Genomic DNA, 14025 nt, shown 5'->3' with positions numbered 1-14025 from the left:
TTTCATGAATTTCATGAAATAATTAGAAAACAAATGATGTAGGCTTCGCCCCATTTTTGTGTCCAGCCAGGTACAACTAGGAAGCTGGGGATTGGAATCCGCAGCACAGGTTGGCCTGAGCTTTCTGGGCCCCACTGCTGCGAATTGCAGTCTGCAGCCGCCTCAGAAAATGGCATTTTCATAGAAGCGCCATCTTCTGGCGCTGTATCCAACTCTTCCAGCACCTGCCTGCTATACCTGGCTAGCATACAAAAATATGGCGAAGCTCACGTCCTTTTTTTTGTAGTTTTTTGGCAAAAAAAAAATAAAAATGCTTCCCTGGATTTTACATTGCCAGTGAAGGTAACACCAAGCAGTGGGGGTTAGCAGCCAGTAGCTGCTTGGATTACCCTTAGCTAGCAATACAAAAAATGCAGCGGGAGCCCATATATATTTTTTTTAATTATTTATTTAAATAACTAAAAGCAAAATGGGCTTCCCTGTATTTTGATTGCTGGACATCACAGTGCTGTAAAAATAAATCTTTAAAAAAAATGACGTAGTGCTCCGCGGTATTTTTGATTCTCAGCGCAGATAAAGCAGACAGCTATGGGTTGCCACCCACATCTGCCTGCCGTTACCTTGGTTGGCAATCAAAATACAGGGAAGCCCATTAATTTTTTCTATTTAAAAAATAGCTAAAAAAAAAAATGACGTTGGGTCCCCCCATTTTTGATAGCCAGCTAGGGTAAAGCAGACGGCTGTAGCCTGAAAACCACAGCTGGCAGCTTTACCGTGGTTGGGGATCCAATGTGGAGGTCCCCTCAGGCTCTTTTTTTATAATTATTTTACAAATGTTATATTTGTATATTTGTATATATATTTATATATTTGTATATTATGTATATATATTGTATATTATGTATATATATTGTATATTATGTATATATATATTGTATATTATGTATATATGTATATATATTGTATATTATGTATATATATTTGTATATTTATTATATAAATAAAATATAATTACACAATAAAAGTAGGGTCCCCCCCAAATTGGACCACCAGCCAAGGTAAAGCGGACAGCTGTGGTCTGGTATTCTCAGGGTTGGAAGGTCCATAGTTATTGGGCCTTCACAGCCTAAAAATAGCAGGCCGCAGGCACCCCAGACGTGGCGCATCCACTAGATGCGCCAATCCTGGCGCTTCACCCCAGCTCATCCTGTGCCCTGGTGCAGTGGCAAACGGGGTAATAAATCGGGTTGATACTAGCTGTAAAGTCACCTGAGATCAAGCCCAGCAGTTTGTGATGTCATGGCGTCTATTAGATACCCAACATCATAAACTGTCAGTACTAACAAAAAAAAAATCGACAAAAGAAATTTATTTGAAAAAATAGTCCCCAAAACATTTCCTCTTTCACCAATTTATTGTAAGAAAAAAAATAAAGGGGTCCCACGACGACTCTGGACCGTCTAGAATATGGGGGGGAGAAACTCAGGGAACGTATCCCCCATTTTCTAGGAGTGCGGACCCTTTATGTGAGGAGTGTGGGTGCAATGAATCTGCACTCACTCTCCCCGGGTCCACAGCAGCAGAGTCCATGTCGTAATGGTTGCTACCAAAGCTGCAATGCCCTGCTCATGAGGTAAGGGCATGCCTAATCAGGAGAACTATTCTACATTTCCAAATATTGGTATTTGCTGATATTATTGCTATTCCACCTACTATATATTGGGGATAGGATCTTGGAGATGGAATACCCCTTTAAGTCCAGTTATCCAGCTGAATGAATACTTAACAACAGAGCTCGCTATGTAGATGTGTTTTCTTGTGGCGTATAACGGACTCTCATGTTTGGTAGTCGTTCAGCAGGGAAACTATAAAAGCAAATCCCTCCATTTGGAAATGTAGTATATAGCTCTCCTGATCAATTATGTTCCTTACCTCATGAGCAGGGCATTGCAGTAATAATAATAATTTATTCATTTATATAGCGTTATTAATTCCATAGTGCTGTATGTCTTTGGAGTGTGGGAGGAAACCGGAGTACCTGGAGGAAACCCACGCAAACACGGGGACAACATACAAACTCCTTGCAGATGGTGTCCTTGGTGAGCATTGAACCCAGGACCTCAGCGCTGCAAGACTGCAGTGCTAACCACTGAGCCACCGTTCCACCCATTTAGCTTACAGATGCATAACCACCACTCACTGTGTCTGAACACAGGAAGCTGAGCTGACAGCCGCTCTGTGCATGCGGCAGCGTCTATTGTGAAGGAGAGGGCCGTGGGGGGATCAACGCTGCACAGGTACCGTGGGACACCGGGGAACACCGGTGGGGTTATAGGGGGTGACCTGGCAGGGCCTGGGGAGGAGTTTTCTGTCGCATGTGTCATGGCACATGCGACAGAAATCAGAGGCGTAGGGTGAATGCGGCCGGCGCGCTGCTGTGCGGGCAGCCATCTTGGATTTCTGGGAAGGCATCAGGGGGGGCACTTTGGCAACACCGGGGGACCGGAGGGGAACGGGGAGGATATTTATCATGTTTGTTCATGCCAGATGGGAGATAAATAATTTTTTACCGGCGCTGTCATTTACTGTAACGTGATCATCGGTGTACGGTGTATACCTGTGATCACATGAGCGGGGACCGGAAAAAACGTCCTGAATCATGATCTCCAGGGTCTCAGCTAGCCCTGAAACCCCGGAGATTTTCTGACGCCGGGGGGCATTATTCACTTATTTCTGCCTGCTGTTTATAAACGGCAGATCAGAATAAGGCTACATTAACACGACCGATCCATTTTTGCGGTCTGCAAAAAACAGTCCTTTTTTTTCACGGGTGCATCCGTGTGGCATCCGTTTCCGTTCCGTAGACGGTCCATATGTCATCTGTTTGTCATCCGTGTGCCTTCCGTTTTTTTTGTGTACTGCAAAAAAACTGAAGGAGGGTAAATGCATAAATTTACCCAGGATCCATAGCTTCATCCTACATGAGGCGGTCACATGTTCACTCCAGTGCCATGTTCTACTGCTTTTCACAGCGTAGAGCGCTCTGGTGATTTTCTTGTGCTTGTGCACTTCATATCAGTCTTTTCTGTCATTATAATGGCAGAAAGACACATAATGTTCCACTCTCCTGCATTTTGTAATTTTGCACCCTTTGGTGCCTTTCATGTGGCACTAAGGGGTGCTTAGCTTTGTATTTAGCCAAAAAAATGAAAAAAAAAATGACGTAGGGTTCCCCCTATTTTTGTAGCCAGCAAGGGTAAAGCAGACGGCTGCAGCCTGCAGACCACAGCTGGCAACCTCACCTTGGCTGGTAATCCCAAACTGAGGGCACCCCACGCTGTTATTTTAAATTATATAAATAATTAAAAAAAAAAAACACGTAGGGGTCCCCCAAAATTGGATCACCAGCCAAGGTAAAGCAGACAGCTGGGGCCTGATATTCTCAGACTAGGGAGGTCCATGGTTATTGGACTCTCCCCAGCCTAAAAATAGCAGGCCGCAGCCGCCCCAGAAGTGGCGCATCCATTAGATGTGCCAATCCTGGTGCTTCGCCCCAGCTCATCCCGCGCCCTGGTGCGGTGGCAAACGGGGTAATATATGGGGTTAATACCAGACGTGTAATGTCACCTGGCATCAAGCCCTGGGGTTGGTGAGGTCAGGCATCTATCAGATACCCGACATCACCAACCCAGTCAGTAATAAAAAAAAATAGACGACAAACACATTTTTATTTGAAAAAACACTCCCCAATACATTCCCTCTTTAACCAATTTATTAGAAAGAAAAACAAATCCAGATCTGGTGTAATCCAAGGGGTTGCCATGACGATCCACACTGTCCCAGTCAATGAAGAGCAGGATGTTCCCCATTGGCTGGGAGAGCAGTGCAGTGACCTGAGCTAACATCAGTGGGTCAGCCCAGGTCACTGCAGGGCATGACAAGTGCTGCTGTCAGCGAGGTACATTACCTGCGCTGATCTCCTGCACTGCCGACAGCACCTGTCACTGAGTTCAGTGACCGCCGCCTTCACAGCCAAGTATCGCGAGAGGCTCGTGACGTCACCGCTAGTCAGTCTCGGGTCGGAAGCGAGAGAAGGTGATGTGACAAGCGGCGGCCATGGAGGACAGTGACAGCGCTGAGGTCGGGACTTCATCACCGCAGGTAAGCCGAGCGGTTCCATGTGTGCAGAGTGACAGGAGGACGTCAGTGTCGTGGACTGCATGGCTGGGGACGTGTGTGTGTGTGTGTGTGTGTATGTATGTGTACATGCTGCGTGCAGGAGGGGGCGGAGTGAGCTGAGCGGGGAAGTGTGGGCTTCCTGCACGTAACTAGGATTAACATCGGGTTACTAACCAAAGCGCTTTGCTTGGATACCCGATGTTTATCTTGGTTACCAGCTTCTGGCAGGCTGCCAGCGATGGCTCCTGCACACTGTAGCTGTAAAAAACCCTGCTTTTTGCTGCTAGAACCGTTCTCGAATGTATCTAGAACTATCGAGCTTTAGCAAAAAGCTCGAGTTCTAGTTCTATCTAGAACACCCCCAAAAATCACTCGAACCGCGAACTGGAGAACCTCGAACCGCGCTCAACTCTACTCTTGACTTGGTGACAATCCAGCGCAGGAGAACATGTACACAGGTTGGTTACTCTAGACTAAAGATGAGCCAGCTTCTAAAGGCTCGAGTTCGGTTTGGTTCGTCGAACGAAGGCCCCGTTCGAGTTCGGTTCGACGAACCGTTCGACGAACCTCTCGAACCCCATTGTAAACGATGGGAGGCAAACACAAACACATAAAATCACATTATTAATGTACACATACAGTTAATAAACATTGCCATTACACTTACAGGTACCCGCGACGCATCCTGCACTCTGCCTCCCGCTGCTTTTCCTTCCGATAATTGCTGTGTCCTCCCGGTAACCAGCACTGATGGTAGGACCTTCCGTGACGTCAAAAAAAGCATGTGACCAGTCACGTGTCTATTATCTCTTTGGCTACAGACTGGTCATATGGCTATGACGTCATGCTAGGTCCTGTCAGTGCATCTCTCCGGTACGCGGTGATCATTCCAGCATCTCCGTATACTGGCGAAATGCTCTGGCACATGATCGATTTCCCCATTCTGCTTCCCCATTCCGTTATTCACCGGTTGCCACAGCCGGTCAATAACGGAGATCACCGTTGCTATAGCAAGCCGCCTGTCAGCGGTGACGTCACCGCTTACAGCCCACAGTGGCACCGGGAATCATGTGATCGGAGCACCGTTGCTATGGTAACCTGCTTGTCAGCGGTGACGTCACCGCTGACAGCCGGCAGCCTCTGGTCACACACTGAGTGATTACTGCACGGGAAGCAGCAGCGTTCTTCCTCCCAAGCAGCGCTGTCTGATGTAGCAGAGCTGCATGGGTTGAAGGAGAAAGAAGACAGAAGACCATGGATCGTGGAGGGCTGACAGGGAGTAATAAACATGGAGTTTCTAACTGTGTCTGTGTATTTATTTCTATTAAAGTATTTTTTCTCTGTGTGGTGTCTTTTTTTTAACCCTTTATTGGGGATACTTAATGGCCGGGTCAAACTTGCCTGACATTAAGAATCTCTGTCTTAATACTAGCTAGTAAAACAAAGCTAGTAAAATGGGGCAAAGCTCATGTCGATTTTTTTTTTTAATTATTTCATGAAATTCATGAAATAATTAAAAAAAGGGATTCTCTTCTTTTTTAGTTCCCTGCCGAGTACACATAGGCAGCTGGTGGTTGGGGGCAGCCGTACCTGCCTGCTGTACCTGGCTAGCATACAAAAATATGGGGAAGCCCACGTCATTTTTTTGGTGGGCAAAAATCTCCTGCATACAGTCCTTGCAGTTCTGCAGCTGCTGTCTGCTCTCCTGCATACACTAGTGAATGGAGCATGCTGAGCCTTGTCGTTCTGCAGCTGCTGTCTGCTCTCCTCCAAACAGAAAGACAGCAGCTGCAGAACTACAAGGCTCAGGATACTCCGTCCAGGGCTGTGTGCAGGAGTTTTTTGCCCCCCAAAAAAATGATGTGGGCTTCGCCATGTTTTTGCATGCCATCCAGGTACAGCAGGCAGCTACGGGCTGCCCCCAATCCCCAGCTGCCTATTTGTTCCTAGCTGGGAACCAAAAATATAGGGAAACCCTTTTTTGTTTAATTATTTCATGAATTTCATGAAAAAATTTAAAAAAAAAAATGACATGGGCTTCGCCCACTTTTTGTGTCCAGCCAGGTACAACTAGGCAGCTGGGGATTGGAATCCGCAGCTCAGGGTGCCCAAGCTTTCTGGGCACACATGCTGCGAATTACAGTCTGAAGCCGACCCAGATAATGGCGCTTTCATAGAAGCACCATCTTCTGGCGCTGTATCCAACTCTTCCAGCTGCCCTGGTGATGGGTGGCTTATTGAAAAAAAGAACCCCCCTCCACAGTAATCCTTGGCCAAGGGTCCCACGCCGTCCAATCATCTGATCGGTTTGCTGGAAGGCAAAGCGATCAGATGATGTGTCAGGTTCAAGGGCCTGAATCACATGACACAGCAGCTGATTGTATAAACGGCTTTTATACAATCAGCTGATGCATCAGTGCAAAAAAAAACTACACACTTCAATACAGACTCCTGACTGACAGCATCAGCTGATAGTTTAGCCGGCCGGGCGGTAAAAAGCTGGCCACCATGCTCGATTTATACTGTCAGCTTATTCTGTGAGGTGACCGCATCAGCTGATCATCGCCAGGTCTGAGAAAGAGAGAGAAAGAAGAGAGAGAGAAGATAGAGAAAAGAGAGAGAAAAGATAGAGAGGAGAGAGAGAAGAGAGAGGAGAGAGAAGAGAGAGAGAGAAGAGAAAGAGAGAGAAAGAAGAGAGAGAGGAGAGAAGAGAGAGAGAAGAGAGAGAGGAGAGAGAAGAGAGAGAAGAGGAGAGAGGAGAGAGAGAAGAGAGAGAGAAGAGAGAGAGGAGAGGAGAGAATAGAGAGAGCGAGAGAGAAAGGGAAAAAAAGAAAAAGAGTGAAAAAGAGACAGACCGGTAAAAAGCTGGCCACACAGCTCGACTTATAGTGTCAGCTGATTTTGTCAGGTGACTGCATCAGCTGATCACCGCCAGGTCTGAGAAAGAGAGAGAGAAGATAAAGAAAAGAGAGAGAAAAGAGAGAGAGGAGAGAGAGAAGAGAGAGAGGAGATAGAAGAGAGACGGAGAGAGAGGAGAAGAAAGAGAGAGTAGAGAGAGTAGAGAAAGAGAGGAGAGAGAAGAGAGAGAGAAAAGAGGAGAGAAGAGGAGAGAAGAGAGAGAGGAGAGAGAGAAGAGAGAGAGAAGAGAGAAAGAAGAGAGAGGAGAGAGAGCGAGAGAGAGAGAGGGAAAAAGAGAGTGAGAGGGAAAAAGAGAAAAAGAGGGAAAAAGAGAAAAAGAGGGAAAAAGAGAGACTGAGAAAAAGAGAGAGAGAAAAAGAGAGAGAGGAGAAAGAGAGGGAGGGAGATAGAGAGAAGATAGAGAGAAGGGAGAGAGGAGAGAGAGAAAAAGAGAGAGAGAGAGGAGAGAGAGGAGAGAGAGGGAGAGAGAAGAGAGAAAGAGCGAAAGAGAGAGAGAAAGAGAGAGTGAAAGAGAGAGAGAGAAAGAGGGAGAAAGAGAGAGAAAGAGAGAAAGAGAGAGAGAAAAAGAGAGAGAGGGAGAAAAAGAGAGATACAAAAAGGAAGAGAGAGGAGAGAGAGGGAGAGAAAGAGAGAGAAAGAGAGAGAGAGAGGGAAAGAGAGAGGGAAAGAGAGAGAGAAAAAGAGAGTGAGAAAGAGAGAGAGAAAGAGAGAGAGTGGAGAGAGAGGAGAGAGAGAGCGAAAGAGAGAAAAAGAGAGCGAGAGAGAAAGAGAGAGGAAGAGATAGAGAGAGAAAAAGAGAGTGAGAGAAAGAGATAGAGAGAGAAAGAGAGAGAGAGAAAAAGAGAGAGAGGAGAGAGAGGAGAGAGAGGAGAGAGAGGAGAGAGAGGAGAGAGAGGGAGAAAGAGAGCGAAAGAGAGAAAAAGAGAGAGAGAAAGAGAGAGAAAGAGAGAGAGAAAAAGAGAGTGAGAGAAAGAGAGAGAGATTAAAAGAGAAACAGAGAGGAGAGAGAGGGAGAGAAAGAGAAAGAGAGAGAGGGAAAGAGAGAGAGAGAAAGAGAGAGCGAGAGAAAGAGAGAGAGAGAGAAAAAGAGAGAGAGAAAGAGAGAGCGAGAGAAAGAGAGAGAGAGAGAAAAAGAGAGAGAGAAAGAGAGAGAGAGAGAAAAAGAGAGAGAGAGTAAGAGAAAGAGAGAAAAAGAGAGAGAGAGGGAGAGAGAGAGAGCGAGAGAGAGAAAGAGAGAAGAGATAGAGGAGAGAGAGCAATGCAGCCTCATTCCGTGAACTGCTCCGATTTTAGAAGTGTATCCCGTGGCTCATAGCTGATGTCCGGCTCCTCCCCTTAGTGCATAATTAAATTAAATTATAATTATAAATATATAATAATTTTATTTTAAAATAAAAAAAAAAAAAAAATTAAACTCTTTACCAGGGCCGGGACTAGAACTCCTAAAGTCATGCTTTTCAGGCAAGCACTCTATCCACTAAGCTACTGCCTTTACTGATAAAGATAGGCAGATTTGGTAATCTTGAAGTCTGTATTGCTGAAGTCTCTGCAGTCTCTGACCGTATCATTGCTACGTGGAGCTGATACAGAACACTTGTGTTCTGTAGCAAAGCTGACAGAGTTGTGTGTGTTACGTCGGACCTGGATGTGTATTTGGGGATTAATAAACTGCTAAAAGAGGGTGTTTTTTTGTCTTTTATTCCAAATAAAGGATTTTTCGCTGTTTGTGTTTCTTTACTTTCACTTTCAGGTTGATCATGGAAGGTGTCTCGGGGAGACTCTTGTCATGATTAACCTCTTATTTCCCCGATTGCCACCGCACCAGGGCAGTTCGGGCTGAGCTGGGTGGAGTCCCGGGACTGTCGCATCTAATGGATGAACGACAATCGGGATGGCCTTTTATGTGAATTGATCTTGGAGCTCCTCCATTATGTCCTGACCCACAATTTTTTTACGTTTAAAGACCAATTTTATTTTCAGAGGCGGGGCACCGCCATGGGCGCGGCCTGTGCGCCTTCGTACACGAATCTGTTCCTGGGGTATTGGGAGAGGGATATTTTCGCGTGCGAGGGTGTACAGGCCTCAAACCATGGGCAAATGTGGCTCTGCTATAGCGATGATTTGTTTTTCATTTGGCAGGACACAATGGAGGAGCTCGGATCATTCATGAATTCACTAAATAACAACACTAAAAATATTAAGCTGACATACAAGACCAGTACGCATAAAATCGTCTTCCTGGACATCGGTTTTGAGGTTGACCATACTGGTCTGCTTCAGACCGATGTTCATAGGAAAGAAACAGCGGTAAACTCTTTACTTCATTCGTGTTCAGCACACAATATGTCTACCATACACGCCATCCCAGTTGGCCAGTTCCTCAGGGCAAAGCGGATCTGCTCCACGAAGGAGAGATTTGAGGGACAGGCCAGTGACTTACGGACCAGGTTTCTCCAGAGAGGGTATAGCCAAAGATCAGTAAAGAAAGGTTATAACCGGGCCAAACGTACTCCTCGTGGCCAACTTCTGCAGTGCTCCAATGTGAGATCAGCTGTCCAATGAAGTCAGCCTATTTGGTTTATCTCCACCTTCAATTCAGAATGGAACACAATGCGTGACATTTTGACCAAATATCGGCTAATCCTATAGACAGAATCAGGGCTGTCCCCCAGTCTTCCCGAGAGACCTCTGATGACCCCCAGATGTGCCAAAAACCTCAGAGATCTACTTGTTCACAGCCATTATGCACCTAGATCTAAAGGGCTATTCGGACATAATCGCCTGATTAGGGGGTCTTATCCGTGGGGCCACTGCTTTGCCTGTAGCAATGTCTCTCGCTGTTCCACATTCACATTAAGCCATGGGACCCGTGAATTTAATATTAACCATTATATTTCATGTGGGAGTTCCTATGTAATATACTACGCGACATGTGGATGTTCCAAAATATATGTTGGACTCACCTCACGTGAACTAAGGGTGAGGATCAGGGAACATGTGAGAGACATTGCTGCGGCAAAGGCGATGGCAGACATTGCCTCTTTGAAGACCCTACCTAGGCATTTTAGACAGCATCATGACTGTGACGCTAGGTCTCTGAGTGTATGAGGTATTGATCTGGTACATGGGGGCATCAGAGGGGGCAACACGAAGAAAGTGTTGGCCCAGAAGGAAGCCAGGTGGATAGTGACACTTGATACCCTGAGCCCCAAGGGTTTGAATGAAAACTTGAGTTTCTCCCCCTTTTTCTAATCTGTCATGCCACCACCATCATGTCGGCGGGTGCACATGGATGGGCACAATCATCTGATGTGCCTGTCCATGTTCACTAATTTGTATATATCTGGGATGTGTCCCCCCTGTTTTTAACTGTTTTTAAATTGTATATTTTTTCTGTATATTCATATTTTCATTTCTATCTGGCAGTGCCCTTTCTCTATATGGACCCGGAAATTCACCATTCTTCCCCGTTTTCAACCTGTTAACATCTACTAAAGCAGATCATCTATGTGGATATTTTGGAACATTATAAATCCTTTTTGTGCAGTTATGATTGTAATATGTGACATATTGTACTTTTGACCATTGATTATAGCTTTGTTGCATTGTTTCATCTGCTGCACTTACCTTCCCACTCCTCTCCTCTGGTGATTCTATGTTCATTTGTATTGTGTGTGTGCGCATGCCCGGCTGTATTGCTCTCTCCAGCCCCAACCACAGCGTCTCCTGGGCCCTCTGAGAAGTGTCCTGGTTGCCTTGGTTACCGGACGTCCATGTGAGCTCTGACGCCAGCAGTGGGTGTGTGCGACAGGCGACGCAGCCGCGCATGCGCCGCAATAAACACAATGCATTGAACGAGAGGGCAGTAATGTGACCGCATACACGCCCATAAAAGGGTCCTGTCAGTATACCAATCTATCATCCATAATTAAGCCAGCGTAGTTGCGAACTTACATCGGATGTCTCTGGGGGCTCCAACCTCACCGCCTGCTTGTTCCCACGCCGCCACTTTGGTATGGTAATATGTGTCTCTGCTTTCTCCCCTCTCACTGGGACTTACATTGTAGCCATTTGGCTGGTCCGATAATTAGGAGGGTTGATTCCAGCAGTGTAACATCGTGATGTAACTTTAGCGTTGGTCCAAGCCCGCCCACCTACCTCTTACTGCTGTCTCTTATATCTTTTAAGGTTCTATTGTAATACCCACTGTATTTATGAACATGAATTGTTTTTATTTTTTTTGCGAATGAATAAAGTGTTTACAATCATCCTGTAAAACTCTTTTTTCTTGTGTTCTAATGCCTGATGGAGTAGGTTGTGGGCCTTTGCTTTTATTTAATTGCATGGCCACACTCACATCATATAATGTGCCATAAGCTTTTTGTTTTGTTATATATATATATATATATATATATATATTTTATATATATATATATATATTTTATATATATATATATATATATTTTATATATATATATATATATATATATATATATATATATATATATACCTGACAATTTTGAACCTTTCTTCTCCCACTAGTCTGGGGCACTTCCTCCTTGGGCTCTGTTATTATACTTGTTTATACTTGTTTTTTATTTCATTAGAACTATTATTCAATAAAACCACAATTTATTATTGTTATTTTGGCTTTAGTTTTCTTTAGGGCTTTGCTATTTAGTATTGCCTATAAAAATCCTATATGTATCACTACTTTGGGGACTTATTGCTATGTAGAGTACTTGAAACATACAATTATGTGCTTTTTTGACCTAATTCTTATTACTATCCCCTTAGTTAGCTTAAAGTATGTGGTTATTCTTAAAATACTACATTATATTGTTTCTAATATTATGTTAGTATAAGGTATATACAGTAATTGAAATGAATGGATCATCTGGATTCCGAATTCACAGGTTTTGTTCAATTTTCCCTCAAATATTGATCTGCGGTCAATGAATTTGCACAAATCTCGATACTGGAAAGCAGAGAGAGACTTGTGCCAAAATGTGAACGACTGGTAACTCTGATCTCTGACTGACCACCAATGTACAAAGTATGATGATGCCCTAGATGACACAGATGCAGAGCATTATTTGGAAGCCATGAAAAACAACATTTACCTGATCACTCATGCTTCAACAGTATGGGACATAATGCCAGACAAGGGTCTTTTTTGTGAATCGCAAATCAATTCTCAATCTGCTGAATTTTGCATGGAACTGATTGATCCGCTCATATCTAGTATAAGACCTAAATGGTATGACCACCTCTGAATGTCATTGTGCAGTTTATATGTGAATACACTGCTGTACAAAAAGTCAATTAACTTTGTAATACATTGCTTTATATGTGTGGTGATCATAACAGTTACAGCCTATATTATGCGTATCGTTTGCCATTAATGTTCATAGGCATGAAAGAATGTATTCTAAAAAATACATCAATGGGTATAAACTAATAATAAATAATATAACATGTAAGTTACCATACTTTATGTAACGCTGAAATGTGAATTTGAAACAAAGGCTCCAATTGAATGGTTAGAAATATTTGTGTGATGAATTATGTACAATTTAGTTATTAAACCTGGCACAGATGAAGCCCGTTTTATCAATGGTACTACTTTACAAATGAAAAGGAAATTGCTTTTTGACAGGAAGTTATATGAACAATTAAATCAAGGCAGTATATTTAGATAAAATATACATTTTAAGGCCACAAAAGATAGATGTGATGGGGTTAGATTTATCACTGACCATTATGAGCTTGCATGTCACTTTGCAGACTGTATTTTTACACTTGGGCAGTGATACACTGAAAACTCAAGTTTTTTTTCTTGAAGGACAATATTTTTCTTTAAGGTATCATTCATAAGATAAAATAAAAAAATCAATATAGCCAGAAAATATGGCCACGAGGAAACCTTATAAAAAAGATCTTAAATAGGTATAAGGAATTTTGAATTAATGTTTATCGATAAATGAAAAGTCCAATCTAACAATCTCAATCCTTCTAGGTTTAGCTACTCAGTAATTATATTGTTTCATAATTAAAATGACTACAAAATAAAAGCGATATAGTGCAACATAGTAGTATCCACTTTTAATATGTAGATTTAGAGTCAGGGAGGAAAGTTATTTCACTTCCAATACTGTGGATGCAATGGTGAAATTTAGTCTGTGCTATTGGAAGAGGTTAATAAGTGGGATATTGGATTTATCAGTTTAGTCTTATAACAACCTTCTTTTTATTGTTAATGAATCAAAATTATGCAATATATCATGGCCAAAACAAGCGTTCCTAAGACTTTGCTTTTGGCTGCAGAGCAATGCAACCATGCATTATCATTGTACGTAAAATAGACGGAGCAACGTAAATGCTAAAAATTGGCTTATTATTCTACTACTGATAACTCATCATGTGGTGCCTTTCTTTGTGTTCCTCTGTGTATAATTGAAGACATCCAGAGACACAGTAGCTCCCACAGATCTTGAATGGGTGACACAGACTGAGTATTCAACAGCGTGCAGAAAACCTTTGTTTTGTGATTTAGCATTTGCATGGAGCTGTATTGCTGATGAACACTACCAATTGTAACTGAAAGGAGTTGTACCAATCTCTACCTCCTTCTAGCTGTATGTTACCATAACTGTTTTGAATGTTGCCTTTTCCTGTACTTGAGCAGCTCTTATCACCAGTCAACCCATGGGTGGCTGAGTAATTCAGGATGGGATCTTGGGATTGTTTATGTCATTTGCCCAAGCTTTTAAGTGAGTGAAAGCAGACATATTATTACTGTAGTTGGGACACAAAGGAGAAATAAAAATGTAAATGTATTTCTGTTGTCAAACTCGGTGTCCAACTGACATTTTGTTTTCTATCCACAAATACTTTATTAATAAGACTGAAATATCTGGGAATAAT

This window comes from Anomaloglossus baeobatrachus, chromosome 2 (genome assembly GCF_048569485.1).
Source record: "Anomaloglossus baeobatrachus isolate aAnoBae1 chromosome 2, aAnoBae1.hap1, whole genome shotgun sequence".
Taxonomy (NCBI): domain Eukaryota; kingdom Metazoa; phylum Chordata; class Amphibia; order Anura; family Aromobatidae; genus Anomaloglossus; species Anomaloglossus baeobatrachus.
This window is presented reverse-complemented; position numbering follows the sequence as displayed.